Source organism: Cucumis melo, chromosome 10, assembly GCF_025177605.1.
Source record: "Cucumis melo cultivar AY chromosome 10, USDA_Cmelo_AY_1.0, whole genome shotgun sequence".
NCBI classification, from domain to species: domain Eukaryota; kingdom Viridiplantae; phylum Streptophyta; class Magnoliopsida; order Cucurbitales; family Cucurbitaceae; genus Cucumis; species Cucumis melo.
In genome coordinates this window covers 19,798,968-19,824,414 of record NC_066866.1, presented here as the reverse complement: position 1 = coordinate 19,824,414, position 25,447 = coordinate 19,798,968, and the positions used below count along the sequence as shown (strand labels likewise).

Below are 25,447 nucleotides of genomic sequence, written 5' to 3'. Positions count from 1 at the left end.
AGAGTTGACCTACTATCCTTCAGACTCAGAACTGGGTTGTGAGACCCGATGGATGAAGAAATTAGGAGAGAGAAAGAGATGAAAATTGGATTAGAGTTGGGAGAATTTTAGTGTGTTTTCTTTTTCTTTCTGTAAATCAAAATGAGTGGAATTATCTAACCCACTTGAGAGAGAGTCAAAGAGGCCAACCCTTCAAACAATTTGAACAAAAGAATTTATAGAAAACCAACATGCAAAGTTGCATGTGAAGAGATAAAAGCACTTTGGAGCGGAAATAATTAACAAAACCATTAAAATTAAATTTAATTGGGATTTAGAAAAACCAGTACATTGGGAAAAAAATTACATAAACAAAAACCATTTTTAACCTAAATAAATTTAATGGTTAAGCATGCTTTCAAAAGAAAATTGGAAATACAGAGAAATTAAGACTTACCCTCATTGTTGACTATGTATCTACTAATTGTCAAAATTAAGATCACCACCACTTGGAAAACAACCTATCCTCTGAGTAATTGAAGCTTTGGTTTTTGGGAACAAATAGATTTTTGGGAAAAAGAGAGAATTTTTTTTCTTTCACAAGAGTTTACGTAGAGCACCATTATATTTCTCAGAAGAGGCGATGTACGTATTTACATATCCTTCTTCCCCTTTTTTCATCCAAAAGAAGAGAAAGGTAGAGAGATCTTGGGATATATGGGAAAACATTGCATGTTCCCTCAAATAACTCTCTTATGTAAAAGAATTATTAATTTCAATTAAATTAAATTAAGAGATTTTTTCAAAAATATAACAAATCAGTAAAATATTTACATTAGATAGAACAATTTTGAAAACGGAAAAAGCCCATAGGCCTACAGTGGGAAATACCAAAAAATGTCCCATTCATCACACGGTTAATTAGCCACATGCACACACAAGTAATCTTCTTCAAAACGATCATGTATTACAATCATGATACACGACAGTGCAGTTCTTTTTTAACGATGGGAAAAAAGGTTTTAAATTTAACAATCTTGTTGACCATGCTAAAGGATCGGTGTTGACCATGGCAAACAATCGTGTTGATCATGAAAAATGATCGTGTTGACTATGTTAAGTGATCGTGTAGTCTAATGTAAATGATCGTTAAAAACTTCAAATCTAACAATCGTGTTGACTATGGTAACCGATAATTTAGATCTTATCAACACGATCGTGTAGTTCTTTTTAAACAATGGAAAAATGTCTTAAAATTTAAACAATTGTGTTGACTAGAGTAAACAATCGTGTTGACAATAGTAAACAATCGTGTTGACAATAGTAAACAATCATTTAGATAATGTCAAAATGATATTTAAACGATCTTGATATTCTCAAATATGAGGACTATGAAGTAGCTTCAAAGAATATTGTCCAAAATGATGTAGATGAAATAGGAGATTTAAACATAAGAACAAATCATTTAAAAATAGAAGAAAGAAAATCTGGAAGAGGAGATGAAGAAATCTAGAAGAGAAGAAGAAATATGGAAGAGAAGATGAATAAATCGCAAAGAAGAAGAAAGGGAAAAGACGAATTGTTCGCAATATTCAAGGGCAAATCTGGAAAATATGAAAATAGTTTACAGGCTTTATGGGCTTCTGCCTTTTGTTACATGGACTATCAATATTTTTCGGTTTTGTTACATTTATTAAATTAACCTTAAATTAATATTAAAATAATTAATTAATTAAATTAAATTAAATAACTAATTAAATGGGGTCTTTTAAAAAATATATAACAAAGTGGCAAAATATTTGCACTGTATAGAATAATTCTGAAAACGGAAAAAACCCACAGGCCCATAATGAAAAATACCAAAAATGTCCTGTCAACCATGCCATCAACAGCGCGCGTAATATATTTGATACACGATCATTTAGGTTTGATCGTTTAGATTTGGATAGCCAATTCTAAACATTTTTTTTTCAAGATTCTCTGTACACGATCGCTTAATTTGGTTACACAATTGTTTAGATTTGGTACAAGATCGTTTAGATTTGGATAGCCAAATCTAAATGATTTTTTTCAAGATTCTTTGTATACAATCGTCTTACACAATCATTTAGATTTGATATGATCATTTAGATTTGGATAGTCAAATCTAAACGATTTTTTTCATGATTTTTTGGTACATGATCGTTTAGATTTCACTAAGCTATTTTTTTAAGATTCTTTTGTACATGATCGTTTAGATTTGGTTACACGATCGTTTATTTTTTCATATACGATTGTTGATTTGGCTACCCAAATCTAAATGATTTTTTAAGATTATTTGGTACATGATCATTTAGATTTTGTTATTTGTTGTACACAAGCCAAATCTAAACGACGTTTTTTTTAAGATCTTTTATATTTACTACACGATCTTGAATAGCCAAATAACAGTTTGAAAAAAAATAATAAAAAAAGAACTTTTATATTGGATACATGATCTTGAACCAAATAACAACTTGGAAAAAAAAGGAAGAGGTAGAGAAGAAAGATGATGGAAAGAAAAAAAATCGCACAGGAAGAGGAGAAGAAGGACAATAAAAGGGAAGAGAAACTTAGAATATTTAAAAAAATGGCCAATTTGAAGGGCTTTTGTAACAACCCAACTCTTTATAATAAGCTGAGATCATTACTACTCAAAAGGAAAATTAAATTTCTTAAATTAAATTGAAAGGTAAAACAAATGTTCATGGTTAAAACTTCAAATACTCACTTAAAATCATAAATAAATAAATAGAAATAAATCTCAAAATAACAAAATCCTAGTTCAGGCCCTAACGAGTTTTAAAGAGTAATAATGAAAGTACAAGAAATACTTAAATCAACTGAAATTATAATGGCGGAAGCAAAACGTTCCCTATGGCATGCCACGGTCACTTCTTGTCATTCGCCAGCTTTTCTCTACCTCTCCCTTTACCCTTGCTTGAAAAATTTAAACATAAAAGAGTGAGTATAAAAATATACTCAATAAGGGATCTACTACTAGTTCCGCTAGATGACTGTTAACTTCCTATTAGAGTCTTGTAATGTGGTATCCCTAACTGGCACGTTCCCGAACACGTGCAATTTGTGATCTTGTAGGAACATCTCTGGTCTTCAGTAAACTCAAGGAATCCCATAGGACAAAACTGGTCTTCGGTGGACACAAGGAACGCCTAGAACAAACTGGTCTTTAGTGAATCTCGAAAGAAACACTAAGACAATCGGGTTGTAGTGACCTCGTTGAGCTACTCGTAAACATATGATCTCATACTTGACTAGTGATCCCTTCGAACTATACAGTCATAAAAAGGTGGTGATCCCGAGGGATACCCATGTGGGTACAACTCTAATAGAGACAGCTAACAGTACACCATATCCATAGCATGTAGCATAACATAACATCATAAGCATGACATGAATATTAATCGTAGCAGTCTTAATGATGAGATTAATAATGCATGCATAAACATCAACATCATCAAACATGACCATTATCACACTACCATGTCATAACTAACAATCAACATAAACATAAACTCTGTCCTGATTATCAGTTATCATAATAGTAACTCATTATGCATCTCAGCTACATCAACGTATAACAGAAAATTACATGCAAGCTCTTACTTCAATTTGAAGATCTAGTAGGAGAATCTCTTACCTAGAGATTAGCTTAATTCACAGAAATATACTCTTGGCAGCAAAGTCAAGATTTCCAAGAAAATCATAAACATTAAAGGTAAAATACTAAGAAAATAAATTTAATGGTTGCTTAAAGACCCAAAAGTTCAATTATTTCAACTTACCTAAAGTTCAGGTCGAATCCGACTTATCTTTGGTTGGAAAAAATCCACAGCTCAAACTTCTAGATAAAATCTAACTAAATAATCCAAAACTAAATTAATTAGGGTCCAAAATTAATCTTGGTTGGGCATTAACCAAAACCCAAACAACTTACCAAAATATGTGGGCAAAAAGCCAAAAAATAAGCTTGGTGGCTCAAAATGGCTTGACTAGAGAGGAAATTGGCTAGGCGGCTTGGTTGAAGGAGGAAATCAACTTAACTGAAGGAGGGAAACCGCTCGGGTAGGGCACGACTCGAGTACGACATGGAAAACAGAGGTGGCTCATGTGTGGCTCAAACGTTGAGGACTTGGCTAAGGCGCGCGATTGAAGATGCCTCGGGTAAAGGACGCGCGCGGCTCGGACACAGGAGGACAGCTCGGCTAAGGCACACAACTGAAGGTGGCTTGCGTGGGACAGCGACTCGGGTTGAGGCATTCATGACTTAGACTGCACGCGGTTGGCTCTTCTAACGGACGGAACGTTGACGACAGCGAGCGACGAATCGTGACGGCAAGCAGACAACTGATGTCTTACGAAGGAGACATTGACTAGTGGATGAAGACGACTCGGGCGATCGAACGGCGATGAGGATGGTTGTCGGCTTGGTTATGTGGATGGTCAGCAACTAAACAGCAAAGATGAAGCACGGTGGCGGCGGCTAGGGTTTCTTGGTTGTGAGATTAGGGTTTCTTGAGGAAGATGGTGAATAATGTTTTTCTCAAGGAGCCTATTTAATGCAATAATAATAATAAATTTATTATTATTCTCTTTTCTTTTTCCCTAATTTTTTTCCCGAAAATCTCCTATCCTCTCTCTTTATTAAAAACCCACAAAATCTTCTTTTTAAACTCAAATTTCCCTCTCTCTCCAATCAAATCACCTTTATCTTTCCCAAAATAAATATTCTTACATAATTATATTATCTACATAATATAATTATTTCAACTTCAAATTCAATTAATTATATAATCATATATATAATTAATCAAATTTCTTTCAAATACAAATCTCTTAAAACAAACAACTTTAATAAAAAATTCTAAATTTAAACAATTAGATATTTTCCAAAATATCTAATAGATTCTAATCTCCACAAATCAAATATTTCAACAATTAAATCAATTAACACCCAAATTAATTCCAACACTAATAAAAAATTGAACTTCAGATAATTAAGAATAAATTACCTTAATTTGGGACGTTACAACTTTTTCATTTTGTTACATGAGCCGTAATTATTTTAGTCGTTTGTTATATTTATGAAAATCTCCCTAATTAAATCATATTTAATTAATATTTTATTTAAATGAACATCTCTCACATAACCTATAGTTTTAATTTAATTGATTTAATTAAATCATATTAAATTAAACATAATTAAATTAAATTATTAATTAATTATACCATTAAAACTGCTAGATAATTTAATTTAGTCCAAATATGAATCATATTCATATATAAATTTCTCTCATAATCTATAGTTTTATTATAAATCTAATTTACATTAAATTAATATTTGAACTCATTCAAATATTTTATTCTCTCATAAATTGATTTTGAATCATATAAAATATATATATATATATATATATATATATATATATATATATATATATATATATATATATATATTGTGAAGCTTAATTAAAAAATATAAACTTTATATTATAATGTATCACCATACAATATATTAATTACCAAAGTAAATTTGAACATTTGAAATTACAATCAATATACATTAACCTCATTACCCTTTACGAGCTAGGAAGGGGACCTAATGGACCTATAGATCAAAAGATGCAATGATATGAGATTAATTGGTTACTCATTAACCACATTAATCAATATTCATTAACTGTGTATACACTTCAATAAAGATTTACAACTGAACTCTTCTCACTGTAGATATATTTTTGTGTCCATGGATACAGACCAATAATAGTAAGTTAATCATTCACAAGTGTTTGTAACGCCAGTTGGGTCAAATTACCTTATTACCCCTGGGTTACTTCTAGTCCTTAAATACTTGTGCTCTTATAATAAACAACCAGTTTATGGTCCAACCACTAAACAAAAACCCCTCAAAATGCCATAGAGAGGGTAAGACCCTTTGTTCAAGTTTTGGAGACACCATTTAAGGGAACACTCGTCTACTTATTCTAAAGTTGGAAATGAGTGAATTCCATCTTGTATGATTATGCTCCCAGTTCCCCACTCGGTCTTTGTCCCCAAAATGATGAGCATATTGAGTCGACAATCTGGTCACTCTCATCCATACAGATCAAAGGACAATCCTTCATAAACAGGAGTTCATAATACACCTAAGATTAAAATTAAGTTGCATAGGTCATCCTAATGAAATAAAAACCTAACTATTTAACAGAGTTATATCTAGTGGTTACTCTTTTATGGTCTGGTCTTATGCAAATTCATAACATACGGACCCCCACTCGCATGTCACCTACACGAGTGCGTCGGATTATTGTGTTTGTATCAAATACAAAGTGAGCTGCATCCATACTATTACCACGATAAGGTACTTAGTCTTATCATTATGCTATAGACTCTTTAAGTTGTATCTCAAAGATACTGTTCAAGACTCATCAAACAACTTATCATGCATGCACTGGATGAACCATACAAAAATCTAATCAAACTTCTAGCAGAGTAGGCAGATACTTTAATAGATGCTAGAACCACGATCTCTACCTGTAGGAAAATTAAACATTGAAAGGATGAGCTGTAAAGTCCCAAGAGCGACAACTTTTAAAACAAAAAATGTTTACTGAAACAAGAATGTCATACATATAATACAATCTTATACAATAATTTTCTAGGAAAATATTTCTAGCAAGACAACTCATGACATAAAATCAACTAGCTTGACTTTCCTACGTTGTGGTAGGGCATGCCTAATACCCATAATGTCTTCCTTTCTGACCTTAACCTTATGATGTAGTAGGGCATGCCCAGTACTCCCATCATCTTTCCTTCTAACTTTCTTCTATGATGTTGTAGGGCATGCCCAGTACTCCCATCGTCCTCGTCTTAGTGGGGCATGTTTGGCATTCACGATCATATCGTTGTCATGGAGTACACTCAACATCAACAACAACATTGTAAACTTGAGATTCTCTTTTGATTCTTTGCTATTGTCATATAATATAGGAAGTTGAACTTAAGTTGTTAAAGAAAAATGACGATGCTTTGTGTTAACAATTTTGGTTTTTGTTTAAAAAAAATAGAGAAAAAAAAGAAAGAAAAAAGAAAAAGAAAATGAAATTATATATATATATATATATATATATATATATGTATGTGTGTGTGCGCGCGCGCGTGTGTGTATATCATTAGAATTTATATATATATTCGTGTGTATATATATATATTCGTTATTCAAAAATAGAATTTAAAGAAAGGTAAGTGGTAAGAAAAGAAATTAAATAAAAAAGAGCATTCGGTTATTTTTTTCTTCTTCTTATTCATCTTCTCCACCGCCAACCCCATTTCTCCTCCCATTTCTCATCACTTTTGCATTCTTCAACTTTAAAACTATATTGAGGGACGATTTGAGAAGATTAGAAGTAAAGATTCTGCAATTTGAAGGTTGACGAAGATATCAAACATCAAGCTCAATTTAATTTATTGATAGATTGAATTTACAGAGACATCCTCTGGTTTTTAAGTTGGTTTGCACTGCTCAAGAGGAATTAAAAGGTGAAGTTTGTCTTTTCGGAAATTTTATTCAATTTCTATCAAGTTTTGTGAAGGAAGCATGAGCAAATTCTGATTTCAAAATGTTTTGTTTCGAAGAGGCATTCAGGTCATAAATTTGCATGCGAATTCGTGAATGCTCTAGTTTTTCAAGATTTTTAGATCGTACAGAGGGAGTTAGAAGCTTTATTAGGTATGATTGAAAAGCTTATGAAATTTCCTACAATTTTTATGAAGAAAACATGAGCTACAAATGACTGAAAGTAAGCTTAATTTTAGAAATCGTGAGCTACAAATGACTGAAAGTAAGTCAAGGGATAACAAAAGACTCTATTTTTTACTCTCTTTGTTTCGGACCATTTCTATAGCAATCTATTAGGAGTCTCATTTTTCCTCCTTCAAGTAAGTTGTAGAAAAAATATAAAGAGTTTGATATAAAGTACATTAATTTTGGTGAAGTGTTGAGAAAGTTATGAAGGTTTAAAGTTAAGCTGTTAAATCTGGAAAATTCTGGGGAAATAGAAGAAATACTCTTTTATGCTTAAGTTTAGAATAGTTGAATGTCATTGTTTATGCGTCATTGAAAGTTAGTATAAAGATACCAGGCTATATAAGGTTGTGACGCTCAGTTTTGGTTTGTTTGACAGGCAAAGAGGAAATAAGTCGAGTCTACAAAGTAGGAAGCTAGCCTAAGGCTGTGAGTGACAAAACAGATTCCAAAACAGATTTCTAAACTGTTATGTATGATTATATTTCTATGAATAGTATATGATTTCTATGAACAATTTCAAGCATAAGTTTTATGAAGAAATTTATATATGAGCACGTTATTATCGACTTTATGAAAAGTAGCTGAAATGATATCATTTTAAGCAAGTATTCTTTTTAGATTTTCAGTTTTCCATGACAATATGAGTAAGCTTGAGATTTATGAAAGATAAAGATAGCAGACATGTTTTAATGTTTTCGTATGATTTTCTTATGTTTCTGTTAACTACATGACTAAGATGTTAAGCACGAGGCAATATGGTACCGCGTACACATAAGTTAGATTTCGTTGTTGAGGTTGAGTGTACTCCATAACACCGATGCTGGGCTGGCCCCACAACATGTAGAGCTAGTAAACCTTGGTTGTATTGGGCGTGCCCTACACAACGTAGATTTGTCATGTTAGATAAAATGTTTTGATATACTTTATATGTCTTGGTAGATTTCAATGAAGTATAAGCTGAGTATTGAGAAAGCTATTCCTATTATTATACATTATATTTACGGTTTGATTCAACAGATTTATATGTGTACAGTTTTCACGTGCTCTTATCTTTAGATTTACCTTTTTAAACTGAGTCACTCACAAAGTTTTATAGCTTACCCTTCCAAAATGCTTTTCCCACTTTTCAGGTAGAGATCGAGCTCTCGGTGCCTGATAAACTACCTTAGTCAACTGAAGCTCCCATATCGATTGCCTGTACGAGGTTGGAGTTGTACATAGAGTCTTTTTTGTTTTGTTGTATATGTATTACTCTATAGTTTGTGTAAGCTCTTGGAGTTGCGGTTGTGTAAACCTTTGTTGGTTATGTTTTTGGTTAAGGTGTCTCCATCAGGTTTACTTGCTAGATCAGTTATTTTAAAGTTGCACTTCATGTATGTCTATGATTAGTCTAGGTTTCGCTGTGTTGTGTTGCATGTATAATAGTTTATACACTAGATTAGCAAGTTTATCAAGTTCAAGTGTTCAGTAGAGTCGACAGATATCGTTAGAGGAGAGCGATGTCGGTCAGCTTCACGCCATCTTTTGGGCTAAGCTAATAGGGACTCCGAGAGGAGGTGTGACAAACATAACCTTTTCTATGCAATACATAATATCATTATAATATCAATCTCAATCTCAGTTAAGTATTTAGTATCACTCTTAGAAATATCAAAGCATTTAATCATGCTTTGGTCTTAAGATTTGCTAGCTTAAGTATCAACTTAGCTTAACTCGTACTTAGCTATTAGAGCTCTTTAACTAGATGCCACTCTTGCATCATGCCTTGCCTAAGCTTATCCATCACTTAGATATATTTCCATAAACTCAGCATCTAAATAATTAGCTCAAAAATCTCCTATTCAGAGAAACATGTCTAACTTGAATGCTTTTAAACTTAGATCTTGGGTACTTATTAATCAATCTCATAACACTACAAGAAGTGAGGAGATTCCCAATGCATAAAAACATCGACGAAAGTGGAAAGACGTCGAAAAACCAATTCCCGATGTAGAAAGGAACGTTGAAAAGATAATCGAAAGAAATGCATCGGGAGACCTTTTATCGACGCGTCACCAACAAGGCGTTGAGAATAATCTTCTCTCGACGTTTTCTTCACCGACATTCCTGATGCGTAGGCAGTAAGTAATCCCCGACGTCGATATTTCTGACATCATTGGTGCATCGAGAATAACCACTCCTGATGTGTATATATCCGACGTCGGTCATGCGATGAGAAAAACTATCCCCGATGCAACAGTTGCAACATATTCCCGACGTTTGTAGTGTGTCGGGAAATATTTTTAATATGTATTTTTTATATTTTAAATATGTAAATTTTTATTTTTTTCCTAAAATATTTTCTTGTAATGTTTTTCAATCGAGTCTATATTTCCTAAAATATTCACATTCATTTTCAATTAAATTAAAGAAAATTCAAACTGAATTAGTAATTACGAAATACAAACACAAATTCAACAAAAAAATTTGATGTTCATAATACAAATGTAACGACCCAACTTTCCGGACTAAGCTGAGGTCACTACCAAATACCAAAACTCGACCATTCAACATAAAATTTAAAACAGACCAGTTACGATTCATTAAAACATTAGAAACCTTACAAAAGACAGTTTCGGGCCCTATTTTAAATAAATCAAGAAAGTCACAAAATAAAAATATCAAGGCACCAGTTCAAAATCACAAGTCAAAATATTCAGACAAAATACATAGCGGAAGCGATAAGAAAACCAGACGCGTCCATATGGCCTTCACGCATCCTTCCTGCCTCTCGTCGGTCTGCCCCTCGCTGTGCCCCTACCTGAAAAGTTAAAGAAGAGAAAGGGTGAGTATAAACATACCCAGTAAGGGACCCACTACTTGGCCCGTTAGGGGACAACAGTTAACTTCCTATTCGGGGGTACCCTACATAACAGTCTAGTGCTTCCGAAGGATGCACATATCAGTCTAGTGCTCCCGAAGGATGCACATATCAGTCTAGTGCTCCCGAAGGATGCACATATCAGTCTAGTGCTCCCGAAGGATGCACATATCAGTCTAGTGCTCCCGAAGGACGCACATATCAGTCTAGTGCTCCCGAAGGACGCACATATCAGTCTAATGCTCCCGAAGGATGCACATATCCGTAAGGCACACTACCCCATAGATGAAGCTAACCGTTACCCCTCAGTCCAAACTAAACTGTCTACATCAATCACATCCCAACGACATTCATATCACAGTCCCGCCATAGGCTTTGTCAGTCAGATAGTATAGGTTTAAACATCTACACCCTCAGTTGCTATATGCATTACCGATTCGTACGCCATTAGGGAAAACCCTAAATTCAATCGACTAACCAACCAGAACCGGACTCACTGTTCTTCCCCGTCCAAACTCCATGAACCACATACAGACCAGTGTTTTACTACATACTGAACCGTAACTTTAAGGTCCATCAACATAAAATCTCAATCCACAAATAGCAGTCACAGTATAATTTTCATCAGACAAAATATAATATCAGTACTTAACAGTCAACACGCATACAGATATTCAGTACAGTCACTAACGTGTAATCCCCTGTGGATTACTACGGTTTTAGCCTAGACTCGGGGTCCAGTAGTAGGAAAACCCTTACCTGAAACTCGGTTATGCCCCTCGATCGAAATCCACGCTCGACAGATCTACCTAACGAAACACGAAAGTTTTAGTTGGTGACTTTAGTAGCAGTTGTTTTAAAAGGTTATCCGTTGACTTACCCCAAGGAAAGGAAGCTATCTCCAACCAGGTCTGCCGCGGAACCCGAGAACTTAAGCGTCAACTCTGTACTACCTTCAAGGGAGAAAAGTAGGGCCACATCTTAATCCAACATTCAAACTCGAATCGGACGAGGTAACATTAGGGAATTCATCAAAACAACCCTTACCGAAGACTCACCGTGAACCGAAGTGGAGGAAGGAAGGCTTAGGTGGCTCGGCTCGGCTCGGCTCGGCTCGGCTCGGCTTGGCTCGGCTCGGCTCGGCTTGGTTCGGCTTGGTTCGGCTCGGCTTGGCTCGCGGCTCGGCTCAGTGCGGCTCGCGGCTCGGCTCACTTGGCTCGCTCGGCTCGCTCGGCTCGGCTCACTCGGCTCGCTCGGCTCGGCTCACTCGGCTCGCTCGGCTCGGCTCACTCGGCTCGCTCAGCTCGGCTCACTCGGCTCGCTCGGCTCGGCTCGCTCGAATCGGATCCGTGGCTCGGGTCGGGTTGCTCGAATCGGATCCGTGGCTCGGGTCGGGTTTTCTTCCCTTTTTCTTTGCTCCGCCCGACAACGCTCGAGTGAGAGACGTCGACGGCGGACGTGGGTGGCTCTCCTCGGCGTTCAGTGCTGCGTCGGGAACACCGATTGAAGTGAAGCCGTCGATGGTGACAGAAACGGAGGAAGAGGAAGAGATGACGGCTGCCGGCGGTTGGAGGCGGAACGGAAATGGATGGAGGCCGCGGCGGACGAACGTCGGTTGTCGTCGGTGAGGGGCTGTAAGGAAGAAGAAGGAGAAGAGAAGGAGAGATGGGCTGTGCGCGAACGGCGGCGGTGGTCGGGCGAAGGATGGAGGAAGAAGAGGAAATGGACGGGCGGCGCGCGGCGTGAGGAAGGAGGAAACGGGAGAGAAGAAGAAATTTCGGGGGGGGGGAGGTAGCGGCGCGAATTTAGGGTTTGATTTTTAAAAAAAAAATTTATTATATATATATATATATAAAATTCTTAATAATTATATAATATTAATAAATTAAATTAAATAATAATATATATATTAAATATAAATAATAATAATAATAAAGTAATAATAACAATATATTAATAATATTAATATTAAATAAATAATAATTTATTATTATGTAATAATAATATTTATTGGTTTAGAAATAATAATATTTCTATAATATTAATTAATAATAATAGTTATAATATTAATATTATAACAAATAAAATAAGTATTAATAATAATAATATAATTAATATTATATTATTATTATATCAACTTGCACTTTAAATAAAACGAGAAAAATTTTACCTTAAAAATTTCGGAGCGTTACATTCTTCCCTCCTTAGGGAACTTTCGTCCTCGAAAGTTTTATTTCTCGAACAGTTCGGGATAACGGGATCTCATGTCGTCTTCACGCTCCCATGTAGCCTCTTCTACCCGGTGATTCCGCCATAAGACTTTAACTAGGGGAATTTGTTTATTTCTCAACGTCTTCACCTCTCTAGCAAGCACCTCAACAGGTTGTTCAACATAGCTCAAGTTTTCATCAATCTCTAGTGGCTCATAATCCACCACATGGGATGGATCTGGCACGTACTTCCTCAACATAGAAACATGAAACACATCATGAACTGTCGAGAGTGATGGTGGCAACGCCAAGCGATAAGCTACAGGGCCAATCCGCTCCAGAATCTCAAACGGCCCAACAAAACGGGGACTCAACTTTCCCCTCCTTTCAAAACGCAAGACACCTCTCATAGGTGCTACCTTTAAGAACACTTTATCCCCTACCTCAAACTCAAGGTCCTTCCGCCTCACATCTGCATAACTCTTCTGCCTACTCTGAGCGGTATGCATGCGTGATCTAATCTTTTGAATCGCTTCGTTAGTAGACTGAACTAACTCAGGACCCATCAATCTCTGTTCACCTACCTCATCCCAGCAAACCGGGGATCTACAACATTTGCCGTACAGGGCCTCAAACGGTGCCATGCCAATAGTAGCCTGATAACTGTTATTATAAGCAAATTCCATCAAATGTAAGTGGGAGTCCCAGCTACCTGGAAATTCCAAAGCACACGCTCGCAACATATCCTCTAAAACCTGGTTCAGACGCTCAGTCTGACCGTCAGTCTGTGGATGGAAAGCCGTACTAAAGTCCAACCTCGTGCCCATAGCAGTCTGCAAACCCTTCCAAAATTTGGAAGTGAAACGGGCATCTCTATCAGAAACAATCGACACTGGCACTCCGTGTAATCTCACTATCTCAGACATGTACAACTGTGCCCACTTACTAGCAGTATAGGTGGATTTACCCGGAACGAAGTGCGCTGACTTAGTAAGTCTGTCCACCACAACCCAAATCACTGTAAAACCCCTCAGAGTTCTCGGTAGCCCTGTAATGAAATCCATGGACACGTTCTCCCACTTCCATTCCGGTATGCTCAAAGGTTGTAATAAACCCGCTGGTTTCTGCCTTGGTGCCTTAACCTGCTGGCACACCAAGCATTTACTAACAAATTCTGCTACTTCCCTCTTCATGTTACGCCACCAATAAACCCGCTTCAGGTCCTGATACATCTTCGTACTACCTGGGTGCATGGAAAATGGGGAACTGTGCGCCTCAGATAATAATTCTGTCTTAACCGCACTATCTGACGGAATACAGAGGCGTCTCTCAAACAACAGTCCACCATCAGAGGATAACGAGAACTCAGCCGTTTGCCCTGCCTCTGCTAGGCCACGTTTCTCAACCAGATAAGGATCGTTACTCTGAGCATCAATGATCTTCTGCCTCAAAGTCGGCTGTACCGTCAACTGGGCTAACTGCGTAGTAACTGCCCCCACTGACACTGCAATCTCAGCCCGCTCGAGATCCCGATGCAATGGGGCCTGCCGGGTAATAAGTGCTGCAGAATGGGACACCTTCCTACTAAGAGCATCAGCTACCACATTTGCCTTGCCTGGATGATACAGTATCTCACAATCGTAATCCTTCACTAACTCAAGCCACCTTCGCTGTCTCATATTCAATTCTTTCTGAGTAAAGAAGTATTTCAAACTCTTATGATCTGTGAATATCTGTATCTTTTCACCATATAAATAATGCCTCCATATCTTCAAAGCAAAAACCACTGCTGCCAACTCTAGATCATGTGTAGGGTAGTTCTGCTCATGACTCTTCAACTGACGAGACGCATAAGCGACCACCTTACCCTGCTGCATCAAAACACAACCCAGACCCTTCTTGGAAGCATCACTATAAATCACGAAACTGCCAGAACCGTCGGGTACAGTAAGAACCGGTGCGGTAACTAGCTTCTGTTTAAGGGTCTGGAAACTGTCCTCACACGCCTTGCTCCAAACAAAAGGAACCCCCTTTCTGGTCAACTGAGTAAGAGGAGTGGCTATACGAGAAAAGTTCTCCACAAACCGTCGATAATAGCCTGCTAAACCCAGAAAGCTACGGACCTCACTGACTGTGGAAGGTCGGGTCCAACCAGTGACTGCCTCTATCTTAGCTGGATCTACAGAGACTCCAGCCTTAGAAACCACGTGGCCCAGAAAAGACACCTGTTTCAGCCAAAACTCGCATTTCGAGAACTTTGCATATAACTTATTATCCCGAAGTGTCTGCAAAACCATGCGTAAATGCTCCTCATGTTCGGCCTCCGTCTTGGAGTATATCAAAATATCGTCGATAAACACGATCACAAAAGTATCTAGGAACTCCCTAAACACTCTGTTCATCAAGTCCATAAATACTGCCGGAGCATTCGTCAAACCAAAAGACATCACAATAAACTCGTAGTGTCCATATCTGGAACGAAATGCTGTCTTCGGTACATCCTCATCCTTAATTCTCAGCTGATGGTATCCCGACCGAAGATCAATCTTAGAGAATACTGTGGCTCCCTGTAACTGGTCAAATAGATCGTCAATCCTGGGCAAGGGATATCTGTTCTTTACGGTTACTTTGTTCAACTCCCTATAGTCAATGCACAGACGCATCGATCCGTCCTTCTTCTTAACGAATAAGACTGGCGCACCCCAAGGTGACACGCTCGGTCGAATGAATCCCTTATCAAGCAATTCCTGTAACTGTACCTTCAGTTCTTTCAGTTCTGCGGGGGCCATTCTGTAAGGGGCTCTGGATATAGGGACCGTGCCCGGCTCCAACTCTATGGCAAACTCAACCTCCCTGTACGGAGGTAACCCTGGAAGTTCCTCAGGAAAAACGTCCGGATAGTCCCTCACCACCGGTTCTGACGACAGGGATACATCCGCCTCTCTAGTATCCACCACACTCGCTAAGATACCCCAAGTACCCTGACTGAGCAGTTTACTGGCCCTGATGGCTGAGATTACCTGAGGCAACGACTTTGACCCTCCTCCCTTAAATTTAAAACTGGCCATCGAGGGAGGGTTAAACGTTACCTCCTTACGTGAACAATCTATACTGGCGTGGTTAGCGGCCAACCAATCCATACCCAGGATTACATCAAAGTCCAGCATATCCAGAACTATCAGCGTTACCTCAATCACATGGCCTGCTATCTCAATCTGGCATGCTTTCACCTTTTCCTTCGACAACATACATTCCCCGGAAGGAGTAGATACTGACAGAATCTGGTGTAAGGGTTCTACCTCTAAGCGAGCATGCGACACAAATGCGGAAGAGATAAAAGAATGTGACGAACCCGAATCAAACAGGACTAAGGCGTAATGCCCCAACACTGGGAGCGTACCTGTCACTACTGTGCCTGCCTTCTCAGCCTCAGTCCTGTTGGTAGCAAAGACTCTACCCTGATGTGGAGCACCTGCTCCCTGATTCTGCGCGATCCCCGTAAGTCTCAACGGGCATCTATCAGCTGTATGACCCTCTTGCCTGCACTTAAAGCAGGTCCTGGTCCCGAATAAGCAACGGCCCAGATGGTGCTTCCCACAAGTGGTACACAACGGCTTTCCTCTGGCAGCCTCCCCTGCCTCAAAAGGTTTCTGCTGGAAGCTGCGAAACTCACCACCTCGTCTGAAATTCCGCTGTAGCACTGGAACAGGCTGCTGCTCAGCCTTCCTCTTCTGTCCCGACGTCGAACCTCTACCAGCGGTCTTAGACGAGTTGGCCCTCTCCTGTAAACTGAGATCCACTGCCAGGCGCAGTGCATCGGCATGAGTAGCGGGTCTGAAAGCTCGGACCAAACCCTGAATGTCCAGTCTGAGGCCTCTAACAAACTTGTCAGCTCTGGTCGCCTCGGTCGCTATCATCTCGGGAGCGAAGCGGGATAACATGTCAAACTCCGCATCATACTGCTCCACTGTCATGTCACCCTGCTCTAAGTTCAGGAACTCCTGCCGCTTGGCATCTCTCAAACTGGCAGAGAAGAATTTCGCATAGAAACTCTCCTTGAACTGCTGCCACGTGATCTGACTCACATCACCACCTAGCATCCTCTCTGTGGTCTCCCACCATGCAGTACCTCTGTCAGTCAACATAAAAACAGCACACTGAACCTTCTGATCCTCAGGGCATTTCATGTAACGGAATATGGTTTCTAAGGACGATAACCACATCTGAGCCCTGGTGGGGTCCTCCAAAGACCCATCGAACGTCGTGGGATTATACTTCCTGAAATCCCTCAGATGCTTAGCCTCTGCTAACAACTGATCCGGCACAAACTGGGGCGCAACTGGTACCGGAGCCGGAGCTGGAGCAGGAACTGGTGCTGGAGTTGGCGCTGGAGCTGGCGCCGGAGTTGGCGAGGCAGGCTTCTGCTGCTCCCGCATCTGCATAATCATATCTCTAAACCTCTGCTCCATGGCGGCTAGGTCTGCATGAGTAACTGGCGCAGCCGGGTCAGGGGCTTGGGCTACAGGCTGCACCTCAGGCTGAACGCGTCCTGCTCCCCTTCCTCGGCCTCCTCGGCCACCCCTACGTGCACCTCTCCTTGGTGGCATTTTCCTAACAACCACCAAACGATTCCTTTAGTCATAAATGGTAATTGAATTTGCAGTTTAACTTAGGTAAGGTAATGCATGTAGAGTTATACATATACTTTCATGAGAGCGTACCTGACGAGCGGCAAGGATCGTTTCAGCCATAAGGACACAAAACACAGACTCACATTATAAGTCAGTCTACAGAACCTAAAACTTAGGCTCTGATACCAACTGTAACGACCCAACTTTCCGGACTAAGCTGAGGTCACTACCAAATACCAAAACTCGACCATTCAACATAAAATTTAAAACAGACCAGTTACGATTCATTAAAACATTAGAAACCTTACAAAAGACAGTTTCGGGCCCTATTTTAAATAAATCAAGAAAGTCACAAAATAAAAATATCAAGGCACCAGTTCAAAATCACAAGTCAAAATATTCAGACAAAATACATAGCGGAAGCGATAAGAAAACCAGACGCGTCCATATGGCCTTCACGCATCCTTCCTGCCTCTCGTCGGTCTGCCCCTCGCTGTGCCCCTACCTGAAAAGTTAAAGAAGAGAAAGGGTGAGTATAAACATACCCAGTAAGGGACCCACTACTGGGCCCGTTAGGGGACAACAGTTAACTTCCTATTCGGGGGTACCCTACATAACAGTCTAGTGCTCCCGAAGGATGCACATATCAGTCTAGTGCTCCCGAAGGATGCACATATCAGTCTAGTGCTCCCGAAGGATGCACATATCAGTCTAGTGCTCCCGAAGGACGCACATATCAGTCTAGTGCTCCCGAAGGACGCACATATCAGTCTAGTGCTCCCGAAGGACGCACATATCAGTCTAATGCTCCCGAAGGATGCACATATCCGTAAGGCACACTACCCCATAGATGAAGCTAACCGTTACCCCTCAGTGCAAACTAAACTGTCTACATCAATCACATCCCAACGGCATTCATATCACAGTCCCGCCATAGGCTTTGTCAGTCAGATAGTATAGGTTTAAACATCTACACCCTCAGTTGCTATATGCATTACCGATTCGTACGCCATTAGGGAAAACCCTAAATTCAATCGACTAACCAACCAGAACCGGACTCACTGTTCTTCCCCGTCCAAACTCCATGAACCACATACAGACCAGTGTTTTACTACATACTGAACCGTAACTTTAAGGTCCATCAACATAAAATCTCAATCCACAAATAGCAGTCACAGTATAATTTTCATCAGACAAAATATAATATCAGTACTTAACAGTCAACACGCATACAGATATTCAGTACAGTCACTAACGTGTAATCCCCTGTGGATTACTACGGTTTTAGCCTGGACTCGGGGTCCAGTAGTAGGAAAACCCTTACCTGAAACTCGGTTATGCCCCTCGATCGAAATCCACGCTCGACAGATCTACCTAACGAAACACGAAAGTTTTAGTTGGTGACTTTAGTAGCAGTTGTTTTAAAAGGTTATCCGTTGACTTACCCCAAGGAAAGGAAGCTATCTCCAACCAGGTCTGCCGCGGAACCCGAGAACTTAAGCGTCAACTCTGTACTACCTTCAAGGGAGAAAAGTAGGGCCACATCTTAATCCAACATTCAAACTCGAATCGGACGAGGTAACATTAGGGAATTCATCAAAACAACCTTTACCGAAGACTCACCGTGAACCGAAGTGGAGGAAGGAAGGCTTAGGTGGCTCGGCTCGGCTCGGCTTGGACTCGGCTCGGCTCGGCTCGGCTCGGCTCGGCTCGGCTCGGCTCGGCTCGGCTCGGCTCGGCTCGGCTCGGCTTGGCTCGGCTCGGCTCGGCTTGGTTCGGCTTGGTTCGGCTCGGCTTGGCTCGCGGCTCGGCTCAGTGCGGCTCGCGGCTCGGCTCACTCGGCTCGCTCGGCTCGCTCGGCTCGGCTCACTCGGCTCGCTCGGCTCGGCTCACTCGGCTCGCTCAGCTCGGCTCACTCGGCTCGCTCGGCTCGGCTCGCTCGAATCGGATCCGTGGCTCGGGTCGGGTTGCTCGAATCGGATCCGTGGCTCGGGTCGGGTTTTCTTCCCTTTTTCTTTGCTCCGCCCGACAACGCTCGAGTGAGAGACGTCGACGGCGGACGTGGGTGGCTCTCCTCGGCGTTCAGTGCTGCGTCGGGAACACCGATTGAAGTGAAGCCGTCGACGGTGACAGAAACGGAGGAAGAGGAAGAGATGACGGCTGCCGGCGGTTGGAGGCGGAACGGAAATGGATGGAGGCCGCGGCGGACGAACGTCGGTTGTCGTCGGTGAGGGGCTGTAAGGAAGAAGAAGGAGAAGAGAAGGAGAGATGGGCTGTGCGCGAACGGCGGCGGTGGTCGGGCGAAGGATGGAGGAAGAAGAGGAAATGGACGGGCGGCGCGCGGCGTGAGGTAGGAGGAAACAGGAGAGAAGAAGAAATTTCGGGGGGGGGGGGGGAGGTAGCGGCGCGAATTTAGGGTTTGATTTTTTTAAAAAAAAATTATTATATATATATATATATAAAATTCTTAATAATTATATAATATTAATAAATTAAATTAAATAATAATATATATATTAAATATAAATAATAATAATAATAATAAAGTAATAATAACAATATATTAATAATATTAATATTAAATAAATAATAATTTATTATTATGTAATAATAATATTTATTGGTTTAGAAATAATAATATTTCTATAATATTAATTAATAATAATAGTTATAATATTAATATTATAACAAATAAAATAAGTATTAATAATAATAATATAATTAATATTATATTATTATTATATCAACTTGCACTTTAAATAAAACGAGAAAAATTTTACCTTAAAAATTTCGGAGCGTTACAACAAAGAAGTTAGTATTTATAATAAAAAAATTTAATGTCCATAATATAAAAAAGTGCAAAAAAAGTCATACATCTACTAACGAGCCTCGTACATCATTCTATACTGCGGGTCCTACAATGATACAGAAGTGGCTACGTTTAGTACATATATATGCATATCATCACTGTATACTGTAATTTCAAAGACTTAAGAATAATGAAAATGTATATACGTACCGCAAAAGCTAGGGATCATCATGTGGTGGTTCTTGTTGTGCCCGAGTCATGCCTTCTATCAGCTTCCGCATTCGTTCCACTTCTGAAACTAACGCTTCGTGATTTCTTACCTACTCTTCAATCCGTTGCATAACTTGATCAAGCTTAGCCTGTAATTGAAGCTATACTATGGATTGCAGACATGACGTCGTGGAACTGCTCGCACTCGCGTCTTACGGGCCTTCGGCTTGGATTCCCAACCAAGGCCTTTTGAGTAGCCCGGTTGTCTACCCAACTCTGGGGTAGGCTGGGACTGGAGTTCTAGCATTTAATTCAGCAACAAATTTAGAAACTATCTTAGTAAGTAAAAAATATATTATATATTAAAGATGACAAATGAAAGCAGAAGTGTTGGTTAGATAACTTACATGTGCATCCTCCACAGTCTGGGACACGAACGTCCCGTATGGAATATGTGTTTGTCAGAACAACTCCTCATGATCGACTGGCTCCCCTCTTTGCTCAGAGAGCTCGTGCTATTGTTGTAGAAACGACTTTGACCTGCTACTATGATTATAAGGTTGTTTTTGTCTAGCACCCTTGTTCATCTATGATTGCTCCTACATGAAAACAATTATAATGTTTATTTCTTATAAATATTAAAAGTTGAAATCATAATGAACCATGACAAATATTTCAGTTGCTCACCTGGAATGCACGATTCATGTAGTGGTCACAGAAGAAGTGCTAATCCTCATCACGTCCCACCAATAGGTGTGGTGGGTTGGCACGAGTCTCCTCAGGGTCGCTATACTTTTTGAAGTGTCTTTGACATTCTCCCTAAAACTCTTTAAAGATGGTGAGCATCGATGCTCAACGAACCTATTCATTACTTGATCATTGAAATCAAACACAAAATACCGCTACACATTACGAAAACAACACATTAGCTTGGTTAACTTAAATATGTTTCAAATGAATTTATAAATGTGTAGTGGACTTACCTGGAGTTCGCCCTTGACGACCTCGATGTATTCTCTGCCTACGTCTGCCCAGTTAAGGCAGCAGACGAGAAATGTCTTTCGGACACACAAGCCTATCGTTTGGCTGAAGCGAATGGTGTGTGGAGAAATAGGCTTCTTCGCACCAAGGGCGACCGTCATCGGAATCTGACCATTGGCTGCAACATAGCACTCCAACTCTAAGAGTCGAGACTGCACACGTCTCCTAGGAGTCGGAGTCGCAAATGGTTAAAAACACGACCCTACTCAATAAATTATAAGAACATATAATATTAGAAAAGAAACTTGAAATAATCCTAAGTTAAAATACCATTATTAGACTCACTCGAATTATTGCCCACGGACGACGACCCTTCCGCAAGGTTATCTAAATCGTCTGCAAACTCGAGGAACATAGCATCCGTCTTGAGGAAACTAGTGCATGGGAATGACATAATGCCTGTTGACATAGAAAACAAACATTCAATAAACAAATATGAACACATAGCTAGAATCGAAATATATAAACTACATAAATATGTGGGTAGGTGGTTCGTCACTATAATTTGTCGTCGTCGCTTGTTTCGCTTGCATGTGACAAGCGTTCATCCACATTGTCGATGAGGTCGTCAGTGGCATAACACACAACCGGCCTTTCAACGATTGTGGGACCAACGTCAGTCCTGCACAGAGTGTCATTCTTGATGTGCTCCTCTACTAGATGGCTGACAATAATTTCTAGTACATTCAGGTCCTCATTCTCAACATTGTCCACTTCTGGCACGTCCCATATACGTTTATTCTGAACAACTTGCACCAACTTTCCAACTGCTACCATTTTATGGGTCATCTAGGTAAAAGCTTGATGTGCTTGCGTCACAAGAATTACAGGTTCCTCTGCGAACCAAAAAGGGGACGTGTTGAGAGATTTGTATCGTAGTCCAACGTATGTTCTTTGACTTTTGTTGACGTCCGTGTCATACCACCGACACTTGAAAGTCATGCTTGGTAATACATTTGTAAATGGTTAATTTTCATGAATGTAACAAAACCAAAAAATGTTTATGTCCCGTGTAACAAAAAAAGCCCATGAAGCAGATAAAATATTTTCATAAATTCCAAACTTGTCCTTGATATTGTGGATAATTTGTCACTTCTCTTTCTTTCTTTCTTTCTTTTTTTTTTATGATTTATTCATTTTCTCTTTCAAATTTCTTCAGCTCCTTTTCCAGATTTTCTTTCTTATATTTTCAAAAGATTTATTCTTCTGTTTAAATCTCCTATTTCATTCACCATTTTCCGGCGACAATCTTTGAAGCTACTTCATCTTTCTCATATTCAAGAATATCAAGATCATTTAAATATCACTTTAACAAGATGTAAACGATCATTTACCATTGTCAACACGATCGTTTAACATGGTTAACACGATCGTTTAGATTTGAAGATTTTTTTCATCGTTTAAAAAGAACTACACAATGATTTGAATATGATCTAAGCAATCGCTTACCAAAGTCAACACAATCGTTTAGCATGGTCAACATGTTCGTTTAGAATTGAAGCATTTTTTCCATCATTAAAAAGAATTACTCAATCGTGTTGATACTACCTACACAATCATGTATCATTACTTACATGATCACGTATCATGATTATTTAAAGGAAGAATTCCACGAGCACGTGTGGTCAATTAATCGCGTGAGGAATTTTTCTTTTTTTCGAATTGTTCTATATAGTGTAAATATTTTATCGATTTGTTCTATTTAAAAAACAAAACCCCCATTTATAACTCAAGTATAAATTAAATACTTTTAACTCAAAGCATGCCATAAATATAACTTAATTAAACAAGTTTAGAAATTTATTTGAAACTTATTTTTGTCACTCACAACTTTTGACACGATTCTTCGTTTACAGATTTGTCCTATTTCCTCTTGCTCTAAAAATAACAAGAAAACATCAAGTTACTTTGGGTTCCAACTAAAAGAAGCTTCTTCAACTTCTTATCTTTTTCCCCTTTCTACTAAAGAGAACTCTTTCTTACTAACCTCGACTTCTTTGAACTCTTTCGGTGGTCTTAGCTTGCACAAGTTTGATTCTTCAAGTTTGCCCTAACTTCACATGAGCTCCCAACTGATTTGGAGCCTAAAACGACAAGCCCTAACTTAAGAAACTTTCTCTTAAACTTCTTAAACAAATAAGGATAAACTTAAACTTAGTTGGGTCTAACCTCAAGTTCTACTCTTCTTCTTTAGCTCAAACTCGCCAACACCTTTAATTTCTTGGATGTCTCTTGATTGAACGCCCCTAACTGAAGCTTGGCCAAACTACCCTCTTGCTTAACTCCAACACTTGCAAGTAAATTGCAACTCCTCTTTACTTCTTCTCTATACTTTTTTCTTGAAGCGAAAATGGTGAGAAATGAGAAAAATGAAGGTCTTCTATACTTAAAAATGTCTTATTGCATCCAAAAAATGCTAACCTCAAGCAATAAGAATTTCTGGATATCTATCTGTCATGCATATTTAAGTGATCTTGATTGCGACCAGTCCAAGATCCACTGAGATCTTCACTTTTCTTAATCTACCACAGTCTCGAGATGGCTTGAGAACACATCTTTAAAACCCTTCTGCCTTTTGACTCGGTCAATAAGCGCCAAGATGCTTCTGTCTTAGCACCTAGATTTATTCTCTATTTTCCATCTCCTTCGAGATTTCTCAAGGCTGGCCCAAGATTCTCACTTATGTCTTTCTCTACCTTTTTCTTGGTCAAACAGGACCAAGTTTAACACCTCCGTCCCGATATACCACCTTTGGGCACTTGCTTTACTTCAATTCGCCCTGAGATGCTATCATGAGATCCTTGACTTAGTCCAAGACTCTTGGAAAAACACTTAGCTTATCTTCTCAACTTTCTAGCAAGCAAATGGGATAGAAGATACGGGTATTACATGTAGCACGTGAATGTCGTGTAGTTGGAATCCAATTTTGTAAGCCACAAATTATAGAGAACAAAAAAAGACAATAAAATAGGATAAACATTTTAAACCTATTAGCATGATTTTCTAAAGAGAAAGAAAAGAAAAATAATGCTCGTAGAATTTTCCTTCTTCACGAAATTCCTCTCCTTTGGATTACGAACATTCTTCAATCAAAGTCAAAAAAATTTCGAATCAGTATCCAGTTGCAAGAACCCTACTAGTGGAGTCTTCCTTGTTATTATCAAGTTGAGAATCACAAAGAGGTGTGGCCTTCTATGATTTTTGTTTGGTGAAGGGAAAAGAGAGACTTCTATTTTTCTTGAGACAGTTCCTTGTAGCCTAAGAAAAACTTCTTCACGAAATTTCTCTTTCTAAAAGATGAGGGAGGTAGGTGAAGTTATCAAATAACTCCCTCTCTCCACTAACGTGAAATAAGGAGTGGGGGAAGTTATCGAATAACTCCCTCCCTCCAATTAGGTAAAGTACTCCATTAGGAGTTATTTTATCAATTAAATTAATATAAATTTAAACCATATTATATATAATATCATATAAACTGAAAGTTAAATTAGCATGCTCGTTGAAAAAAATCGAATTTAAACACTCTAGATTCATGAATTTTGAGGATTAAATGTGTTGGAAAAAATTGAGATTTTGAACATTAACCTTTGAAGCTCAAAATTCTCCTTCAATTTTTGATGAAATTGAATGAAATCAAGTTGTGAACAATCACAAGAGTCTTCTCTATTATCATCAAGGCTTAGAACTTGATTGTGGAATCAAGAACGTGACGAATTTTATGAACACTTGATAATTTTCTCCAAAAAATCGACCAGATTCATTATCATTAAATTCAAATAAAACTTATGATTATATAGCTAATTAACCTGAAAACCACTTTGCATAAACAATTAGTATTTAATTTTTGAATTATTGAGT

The 25,447-nt window shown here is 38.9% G+C and overlaps 1 long non-coding RNA gene across 3 annotated transcripts; it reads right to left on the bottom strand.

The window, feature by feature from the left end:
- Positions 1-17,517: 17,517 nt before the first annotated feature.
- Positions 17,518-24,999, bottom strand: LOC107991307 (uncharacterized). Of its 3 annotated transcripts, XR_007824207.1 has the most exons (7): positions 23,577-24,999; positions 21,875-22,425; positions 21,236-21,754; positions 20,956-21,147; positions 20,549-20,848; positions 20,404-20,444; positions 17,518-18,034 (listed from the first exon to the last, which is right to left on the bottom strand). It is a non-coding gene; the product is annotated as an uncharacterized LOC107991307 (long non-coding RNA). The 3 variants fall into 3 exon arrangements; XR_007824205.1 differs by lacking the exon at positions 20,404-20,444 and having other exon boundaries at positions 23,577-24,998; XR_007824206.1 differs by lacking the exon at positions 17,518-18,034 and having other exon boundaries at positions 20,328-20,444; positions 23,577-24,998.
- Positions 25,000-25,447: the final 448 nt, after the last annotated feature.